Genomic DNA, 9871 nt, shown 5'->3' with positions numbered 1-9871 from the left:
GGGGCCAGGACGCAGGGAAGCCGAGCGTTCAGGACGCGTCTGGGAGCGGGTGCCAAGGCCGCTGTCTCCAGCTGCCCTGGTCTGTCTCACAGGGAAGAGGCCTGAGGGGCTGCTGGAAGGAGGGACCAGAGGGAGAGGCCACGGAGGGGGCACGGGCGGGGGTGGGGGACAGGCGCCCGGCTCAGCTGCAGGTGGTGAGAAACGGGGCAGGAGCCGTGCCCGCTGGCGGCCCCAGCTGGGGAGGCAGGTGCTGGGCCGCTGGCGCTGCTGCCCCCCTCCCCGCCCCCGCCCCCGCCCCCCGCCAGGGCTCTGTGCCCCGGCGAGGCGTGGGCTCTGCCTCTGGGTCTGCGTGGGCTTGTCAGGAGGAGCCCTGGAGCGGGAGCCCGAGGACGGAGGCGGACTCCCCAGGTCACAGCAGCGCGAGGAGGTGGCCCCCAGGGACTCGCAGGTCCTGAGAGACCCCCGGCGTCTTAGGGGCGGGTATGGCACCAGCTCAGGCAGAGGACGGTGGGCGTCCTTGTTGGGGCTCCGGGCCCCGCGGACGGGGGCGGGCCAGGGGCTCGCGCGGTGAGAGCGCCTCTGAGTGGCAGGAGGCGGGCTCAGCAGAGCGTGGGCGCCGCCACCTGACGGCGGATGGACGGACGGGGCCCCTGCAGCCCGGGCCTCGGGCGAGCGCCGGAGACTTCATGCTCACGCCTGCGCTGTCAGCCCACCCGGGCGTCCTTGGGTTCCACGGTCTGGGTTCGAGTGCTGGCTGCTCAGGCGTCGTGATGCCCGAGCTGGACCCTGGACTCGTCCTGCGCCCGAGCGCCTCCGTGGGCCACTTGGTGCTTGGCAACGTCGCCGGACCTTAGTTTTTGCTCCCTCTTCTCGTCTCTGTTTGCCTGACACGGCTCGGCTCTCCCTCCCCCCCTAACGTCTCTGTTACTGCAGGTGCGCCCGCCTAAGGACGCGCCGCGGCCTAGGCTGTTTCCTTTTCGTAGCGTGTATTGTCACAACACACATGCTTGTTGACGCATCTGTTATTTATGCGGCTTCCCTGCCTTTGGCTTTGTGAGCTGTTTACGATTTTATTTTCTCTAGTGTTTTGGAAGGCCTCCGTCTTATTTGCGTTCTCCTGGTGGCAAATGCTGAGCTTAAACTATCTCTTTTCAACAGCGTTATTGAGATATAATCCATATACAATAAAATGTACAAATGAAAAGTGGGCGATGTGATGAAATTTGACAAATGTGCATGTTTCTGAAACCATCGCCACAATCAGGAAAACGGGCAAACCCATCACGCAGGTGTCTCCTGGGCCTCCTCACCTCCCCGCTCCCCGTCTGCCCCTGCTCCCACCCGCGGAAACACCGATCGCCTGTCTGTCGCCACGGATAAGTGTGCGTGCTCTGGAATTGGACACACTGGAATCGCAGAACAGGTACCCTCTGGGGCCTGACTTCTTTCATGCAGAACAATTACCTTGAGATCTGCTGCGTCAAAGCACCTCCCAACATCCTTTGTTCTACCGCCGCGTGGCCGCCCCAGGTGTGGACAGCGGGCAGCCTGCCTCCCTCCCTGTTGGGGGACGTGGGTTGTCCCAAGTTTGGACTGTGACACACGGAGCTGGCGTTGGCAGAGACGCTCAGGCATTTGTGCACTCGGGGCTCCTTGTCCTGGGCAGACACCGAGGAGCGGAGTGGCCGGGCCCCGCGAGGGGTGGGGCTGGACGGCGCACGAGACGCCCTCCCCGGCTCCCCCGCGGGCAGCAGCCCCCGCTGGCCCAGGCCTCACCAGGCCCGGCCGACGGCCATCCCGGCCTTGCCCGCGGGCCTGCCTTGGCCCCTTGTGGCAGTTGGAATTTGCATTTTATACTAAAAAGTGCTGTTGAAGACCTTTCCATGCGCTTAGTCATCACTCGCATATCACCTCTGGCTCGATGTCTGTTCGAATCTCTTGCCCTTTCCCCCGTTTGTATAGGGTTGGGACAAACGAGAACAAGCCGCTGGGCCACAGGCTGGAACCCACTCATAGCAGCTCCCGTGCGAGACGGGCGTGGCCCGTCCACCCAGGGAGAGCGCGGAGGCCTTCGGGGCGGACGCAACGGCAAGACCAAGCAAAGGCTGCCTGTGGGAGAGGACGCTGAACACTTAGTGGGAGGTGTAAACATTCACTTTATTTTTAATCTTCAGCTGGGGGTGTGTTCATTGATTTGAGAGAGAGGAAGGCGGGGCGGGAGGGGAACGTCAATGCGAGCTGCCTCCCGGACGCACCCCGACTCCGGACCGAGCCCGCCGCCGGTTGGTGTAAGGCCGGCGCTCCGACCACCCGCGCCGCCCGGCGCGGGCGATGCGTAAACGTCTGACTTAGAGGGATGAAAGAAGAGGCACAGGCTAACACTAGTTAAAAATAAAACGAGGGTGGCCAGAGGGACATCGGAGCGGATGCCAGGGCAAAGAGCCGCGCCCGGGAGGCAGAAGGACACTCCTTCATCAGGACGAAAGCGTCCGCGCAGCCGGGAGACAAAACAAGTCTGAACGTATATGAACCCAGTGACAAAGCTTCAAAAATATGAAACGGATATGAACAGAACTGCAGGGAGAACCGGACAAATCCACAATCGCCCTCAGCTCTCCGTTACAGGAGAACACATAGAAAACAAGCATCAAAAATTAATTCGGGGCCTTCCGGTCAAGATGGCCGCGGAGGCGGGCACGGCTCCCCGAGCTGGGCGAGACCGAGCTGCGTGGAAGGCTGAGGACAACGGAGTCAGAGGGACCACAGCCACCCAGGCTGGCAGGAGGGGCGCAGGCGCGGAGCAGGCCGGCCCCGCACCCACGTGAGGTGGGTGAACGTTCGGGAGGGGCGTCTCGGCGCGAGGGGTCCCAGAAGGCCACGCTGATCTGCTGGAATCGTCCAAACAGAAAAACCCACGCAGCGAAACAGTGTTAGTTCTGAGGGGAAAAAAGAGAAGACCAAATCCTGTTAAGTGTTTGTTTGAAAATCCTTTTATCTGAAAGTAGTGAAAATATTACACAACAAACTGTGGAAAGCAAGGAGAATAATACTTTGAAAGAAATTTATGGCCTTAAACGCTTATATCAGAAAACCAGACGGCGTGAAAGGAAACGAGGTAAGCATTCCACTTAGGATGGTAAGACAAAGAAGAAAATAACAAAAGCATTGAAGGAGATAAAAGGCGTGACCAGGAACGAACGAAAGAAAACGAGAGAACGTTTTAGAAAAGACATCCGTTCCTTAAAGTGTACGTGACATAGACGCCCAGCGAGGCCTGGCGCACAGGCTCCGCCTCGATGGGCCGGCCCCGGGCCCCGGGGCCAGCGAGCTGCATGGCCGAGGCAGGGGCGCGGGGAGCCCCAGACGGGGCTGGGGCGTGACCCCAGGGCTACGAGAAATGCCCAGGGGCTAACGGGCTGGCCAGGGTCCGGGGACGAGAGACAGCCCTCCCCGCAGCGGGTACGAGTCCTCCAGGCGGCCGCAACTTCCCTCCAGAGGACCATATTTCGGGGGTAACTTGACGGAGAACCCGCCAGCGCCCCTCAGCCTGGGGCTCGAGGTCGCACCCCAGGGACATGTCGCATGGACAGAGCACCCCGAGATGGAGGAGGAGAACGGCAGTCCCCCTCCGTGGTCTCCCCGAACCCCCGACACACGCCAGCTCCGAGAGGACATCAGAGGGCCCCAGCAGAACCCGAATCCCTGACACCACCACCGACGCGCGCCCCTCGAGGTGGCGGGGTCCCCGCAGCCCAGGAGGGTCTGAGACGGCCCGCCTCCCGCCACGGGGTGTCCCCCGCCCGACCCCGACGGGCGGGCTTCCCACTCCGCGCAGCGCCATCGGGGTGGCCTGCAAGTCACCCCAGCCGCGCCCGGCCCGCGCACAGCCGGCCGGACCCCGGGGTCGAGGGCTCTGCCCCACAGGCTGCCCCGCTGCAGGCGCCAGCGCACGGCCAGGGTCGCCGGTGCCTCCTGCGGACCGGCCACAAAGCAGGGCTCCCACACGCCCTCCTCGGGGTTGAGAACTTGCTGGAATGGCTCACGGACTCAGAGAAACCGGTTTATTGTAATGGTCACACATGAACGGCCCGGGGAAGAGGCCGCTGGGTGACGGGAGCACCGGCCGTGGGGGTCGGGCCCGCACAGGTCTGCCCGCGCCGCCCAGGAAGTGCCGGCAGGACTGAGGGACCCTGCCCTGCAGGCGGGCTCAGGCCCCGCCCCGTCCCCGCCCCTCCCTGACGAGGGGTCTAGAGCCCCCTCCGGTGGCCCAGCGGGCTCCTCTGCGACCCCCCTGCAGGATCGTCACCTCAGCGCCGCCAGCTCGGGGGCGGCCGGGGGTCCTTCTCAGGGACCCGACGGCTGTCACCGCGTCCCTCAGGAAATGGAGGGTTTAGCAGCCCCGAGCCAGGACCCGGGGTTGAAGACTAAATATACATTTCTTCTTATATCGCAGTTTCACACTGTGACAGCCTGGGGAGCCTGGGGAGACAGCGTGACTCAATGTCACGTGGTGTCCTGGACGGGGTCCGGGGACAGGGAGAGACAGCGGGAGAAGCCGAGGGAGTCTGGGCGGCGCGCCGCTTCCTCTGCCCCGCCCGCCCCGCCCGGAGGCTGGGCCAGCGTCCGGACCAAGGGTCCTGACCCCAGGGCCGCCCTGCGGGGCGCCCAGGGCCCTCGCACCGTCTCTGCGGTTCCCCATCGACCCGGAGACGGGGGCCACGTGAGCAGCACAGCCAGGTCAGAGGCGCGGCTCCCTCGGGGAGGCGTGTGCTGTGCAGGGGTCCCCGGACACGCTGTGCTGTCCGCGCAGCTGCAGGCGGCCGGCCCGTCGTGCAGGTGGATTCCCGGAGGCGAGGAGCCTGCCCCGCCTTTCCTGGGGCCGGGAAACCCCGCGGCGAGGGCCCGGTCCGGGGCCGCTGCGGCGAGCCGGTCGCGCCTGCGCTTCCGAGAAGAGCTCAGCCCCCCGAGGGCTCCCGGGCTCTGGACCAGCGGCCGGTGTGTCCCCTCGTCTGCCCATGGCCATGGCCACACCTGGCGTTGCCACTCTCCTGGACCAAAAGCCCAGAGTCCCGCTTGAGTCCCCAGGGGCAGGCAGAGCCGGGGGGACAAGCTGGTGTGCAGTGTCCCCCTGGGGGGGTGGCCCTGTTTGGAGGCTGGTGGCCCCCTCTGCCCACAGCCACTCACCCCGCCTCTGGGGGGGCTGCTGCCGCGCCTACCCCGTGGTCCCCTCAGGGTTTTGAGGGGCATTATGTCCTCCTGGGTCCCCAGCTTGAGATGAGACCACCCTGGATTGCCCAGATGGGCCCCAAATCCAGTGATGTGTCCTAACAGGAAAGACACAGAGGAGAGACACCGAGAGAAGGGGCCACCAGCCCGAGACGCCGGAGCCACAGAGGCTGCGGGAGGCCGGAGGGCTCTCCCCGAGAACCTTCGGAGGGAGGGGTCCTGGGACGCCTTCGCTGAAGACTCTGGGCCTCCCGGACCAAGGGGGGCGAAGTGCGCGTCGTTGGAAGCCCTGGAGTTTGTGGCCATTTGTTCCGACGTCCCCAGGGAACCGGCACGCAGCGGCCGCGGGTCCTCGGCTCCGGGGGCCAGGCCTCTGGGCAGCGGCCAGAGCTGCTCCTCCAGCTCACGGGCCGTGGGCCCTTTGCGGGGACTTGGAGGCACAGCAGGCTCCTGGCCCTGCCTGCTGGGTTCCGAGGCTGACGGTGGGCCGCCGGGGACGGCGCCCGGATGGGGAAGGTGAGGCTGCGCGCACGCCCCCGGGGAAGGGCCCCGCCCGGCTCTGCCCGCTGCTGCCGCCGCCGCCTGGGACTGCACACGGGCTCCCGGGCCTTTGTGAGCTGGTTTTCCCAGGGCCTCGGCCGCTCCCAGCCAACAGCCTGGAGCCGTGTGGGTGCTTTGTTGTGGTGGTTGATGCACAGCCTTCATTCACGAGCGGCCAGCCCGCCTGCTGGCGGGAAGCTGTGCCCGGGGGTCCGTGGGTTCGAAGGTGGGTGGGTGACGCCAGCCTGCAGCCCGCCGGCCTCCCGGGGGCAGGTCCTGAGCCGCTGGAGCCCCGGCCCCTGGAGACAGCCGGACGCCCCTGAGCTCGGAGTGGGAAATCCAGGTCTCTGTCCACCGCGGCCTCAGGGTCCGGAGCAGCCTGCCCGGCTGCTGTTCTCCACTGTCCGCGGGAGGGTTAAGCATCAGAGCTGGCCTTACGGGACTGTGACCGGTAGCTGTGACCAGGCTGGCAGTGTGGCGTCGCTGGGCTGACCTTCACTGGGTCCTGCCCCTCCGCCCCAGCAGCCCTGGTGGTGGGGCGGGGGGGCGGTCGTGGGCGGGGGAGTGGGTCCTGCTGGGGGCGGAGGGGCCAGGCTCCTCCTACGCAGCCCCCACACCCCCTTCCCTGCCCCCCGGGTGAGGGTCCCTGAGCGCCGGGGTGCCCCTGGGTGTGTGCCTGGTGGGGGCTGCAGGTGAGGAGGGGGCTGTTCCCACTGGGGGCGCACGCGGCTGCCCGGCAGTGGTTGGCTCGGGCCGGCTCCCCACCTCCCGCCTCCTCTGCGCCCGCCTCCCGCTAGGACTCGCCGCCACGGCCACGGGACGCGCCACGGCCACGTCTGGGTCCCCGGAATTCCGTCGGTTCAGAGCCAGTTCAGTGACCCCAAAGGCTGGGAGTTTCCCTTCCGTGGTTCGCAGCCCCCCGAGCGCAGCGTGCGGCCCCTGTGGAAGGCGTGTCTGGGACGGAAGCGCCTCCGGGGGGCCTTGGGGCGGCCGGCGGCCGGGGTCTGGCCACGGTGTCGAGCCGGGCAAGGACAGCCTCTGGAGGCAGGTGACCAGCCGCAGCCGAAGTCCCGTGCATCGGAGAGACCAGGCCTGAGGCTGCCAGCTCCGCCGCGGTCCCCAGGAGACGCCTCCGCCCCCAGCGCAGTCAGCCATGGCTGGACGCGCGGGGCCCAGCTCGGCGAGACTGCGGGTTCAGCTGACACCGCGGTCGGCAGCTGCGTGAGCCATGAGTTCATCTTTAAATCGGCGTCACTTGAGAAGAAACGTCACATTTACAGGAAGACCGTGGAGCCAGCGCACACGGCCCCTGCCCACACTACGCCTGCTTGTGTCACAGCTGATGAGCGACGTCAGCAACCGTTGCTCACGGGGTCCGCCCAGGTGCCGCGTCCGACCGGGGCGCCGCGTCACATTTAACGTGTCCCCGCGTTCATTTTAGGGGGCCCTGGTTTTGGGGGACGTTTTGTAGGTGGGGTTCGTCTCTTGATTGGACTGAGACGGTGTGTGTTTTGGAGGCAGAGCACACTCTGTCGGGGCCTGACCTGCGCCCGGGAAAGCTGCAGCCACCAGGTGACATGGGGCGGGAACCTTCAGACCCCGACGGAGCAGCTGCGGGGCGGGGGGACCAGGTCGCCGGCCGGAGGGGGCGCCTGCCCGGCCTCCCCAGCCCGGCACCTCCCGGGCGCCCGCGTCCCCTTCCCTGGCCCCACATCGTGGAGCAATGTGCCAGGGGGCTGAACCGCCTTCCGCTTCCCGGCTGAGTCGCCTTCCACTCTACGGAGGGGCCGTGATTGGGGGACGCATCCCTCCGTTGACAGGCATTCACAACAGCATTGGTGACGTCTCTGCTGCGAAGCTTTCAGGTCCAAGCAAGACGCACGCGGCCCTGGGGTGCAGCCCCGGGACCCGGGGCCCCCCGGGCTCCCCGCGCGGCTGGCCGGCTCCCTGCTCCTGTGAGTCGCTGCACTCGGTGCCGCCCCGGTCGCCCTCACACCTGCTAGGCCCAGGGCTTCTCTGATGAGATCGGCTCAGCCCCCAGGTGCTGTCTGAAAGTCACCTCCAAGGACGCCTCCTCCCTCCTCTCTGCCCCGCCGCCCCCGCCCCCCGCCCACCGAGGGCCCCAGGGAAGCCCAGCGCCCTCCCAGGCTGCGGCCTCCAGCCCTGGAGCCCAGGGCCCCTCCCGCCAGCACCTGGCATGGCAGGTGCTCCCGGGGCGGGCGAGGCCTGGGGCGGTGCGTGAGCGCAGGCCGGGCCCACCTGGCAGCGCCGGGCCCACCTGGCAGTGGGTCTAGGCTGGCATCTGCCAAAAACTGCCAGGCCCCCATCCAGCTGGCCGGGCACATCATTGGACGATGCCCACTCCAGAAAAATGACATATTCTTATTTTTAAAAATCAATAAATCATTTGCAGGGCCCTCGCCAGCAGCACAGGCTGAGTTAACCCTTCTCTGCCAAGGCGGCGAAGTTTCCATCCCCATCTTGAGCCCTGGCTCATGGGCCCTGCGGGCGGGCGGGCGGGCAGGGAGGGGTCGCCTGGCTGGTTTCAGGGTGGCCTTCAGGGCTGGGCGCCTGCCCCCCGAGGCGCCCCTCGGTGCCTAGCCTCCCTGCTCTCTGTGAGGCGGCACCGGCCCCCCTCCCCCAGGAGACCTTCCGGAATAGTCCTCCTTGGCCTGAGCGATGTCGGCCCCGTGTGCGGGGCGCGGCTCTGTGTGTGAGGCAGTGAGGACTGGGCGGGTGTCCTCCGGCCCCGCCCGCCCTCTGGGCCCAGGCGCCCAGCACATGGGCTCCGTCAGCCGCCCGTCCCAGAAGGCGAGGTTTTGGCAGCAGATCTGCCTCCTGGGGTGTCTCGCTGTGGCCGCTGGTTCTCGGGAGCCTGGTTCCGAGCTCCCGGCAGCCTCTGGGTGTCCCCATTGCCGCAGGGTGTCCGCTCCCGCCCCTCCCACGGCTCAGCCCTCGCCCCGGGGGCCCGGGGGTCGTAGACGCCGCCCTGGCTGGAGCCCTGTTCCCAGCCCCCGGCCACCCGGCCCAGCCCCCAGCCGCGCGGGAGCCCTGCCCCGCTCTGACGTCCAAGGCTGAGCACAGGCGGCTTCCCCGGCTGCCACACCCTCCACCCTGTCCAGCCCTGGGCTGTGACCTTTTTTGTCCTTAGGTCCCCCTGAGAGTCGCCGGCGCCCGGCGCCCACCCACCGTTTTTCCGGGTGTCTCCGCCTGCAGGTCTCCCACTGCTGCTGGTCTCTGCTGCCCTGGGCCGGGTGGCAGGTGACCAATCCGCCCCCGCGGGCCTCGGGGAGGCGGGGCTGAGCCTCTCTGGACCCTTGGCAGAGCTGACCGCCCAGAGCTCCGGGCAAGGGTGCTGGACGAGGGTCCCGGGGCAGCCAGTCGCCCCCGCCCCCGCCCCCCGAGCCCAACCGGCCCCGCCCGCGGCATCGCTCTACAGAAACAGAGGCCGCATTTCCTGCGGTGGAAGCGCCCGCGTGCATTTAAATGGACTTGCGTGCAAGGGCCACCTGTAGGTGCCGCCCGAGTTGCCGAGTCTGTCCCCCGACCCACGACCGCCTGAGCGCGCTGGCAGGCGCCCACCGAAGCCGGAGCGGGCGGCCCTCTGGGAAGGCGCAGGGCGGGGACACGCCCGCTGGAAGTAGCCTGTTGTGTAATTGTAAAACAACTATTGTTAAAACAAACCTGATCTTAATTGAAAAGCAACCCCTTAACCTGAACAAAGTCCCTTCGGCGGCGGCGCCAGCTCCGTTCGCACTCTGCCTCACACGCCGGGTACGCGCAGACATTTTCTCACCCGGACGCCACCAGCAGCAGGCGCGCCCCGCGTGCCAGGCCGTGGGCTGCTTTCGGCGGGGCGCTCCCAGTGCCCGGCGGGGTGCCGGGGAGCTCGGGGTCCGGGGACGACACGCACTGGGCTGGAGTGTGTGGGGGCTGAGGCGCGGGGTGGGGGCCGCGCGCCAGCTGCCTCTGTTGGCTGGGCCGGCTGCTTCCTGCCGTGGGCCCAGTTGGCAGCACTGGCGCCCGCGGACGTCTTGGCCCGGGGCCGGGCCGGCGGTGCCAGGCGCCAGTTCCGAGCCAGGAGCCCCTGGCAAGCCCCACAGCA

The sequence above is a fragment of the Pteronotus mesoamericanus genome, unplaced genomic scaffold (assembly GCF_021234165.1).
Source record: "Pteronotus mesoamericanus isolate MK-2021 breed Mesoamerican mustached bat unplaced genomic scaffold, CSHL_Meso_final contig_192, whole genome shotgun sequence".
In the NCBI taxonomy this organism is placed as follows: Eukaryota; Metazoa; Chordata; class Mammalia; order Chiroptera; family Mormoopidae; genus Pteronotus; species Pteronotus mesoamericanus.
Note: the sequence above shows the minus strand (reverse complement) of the source record.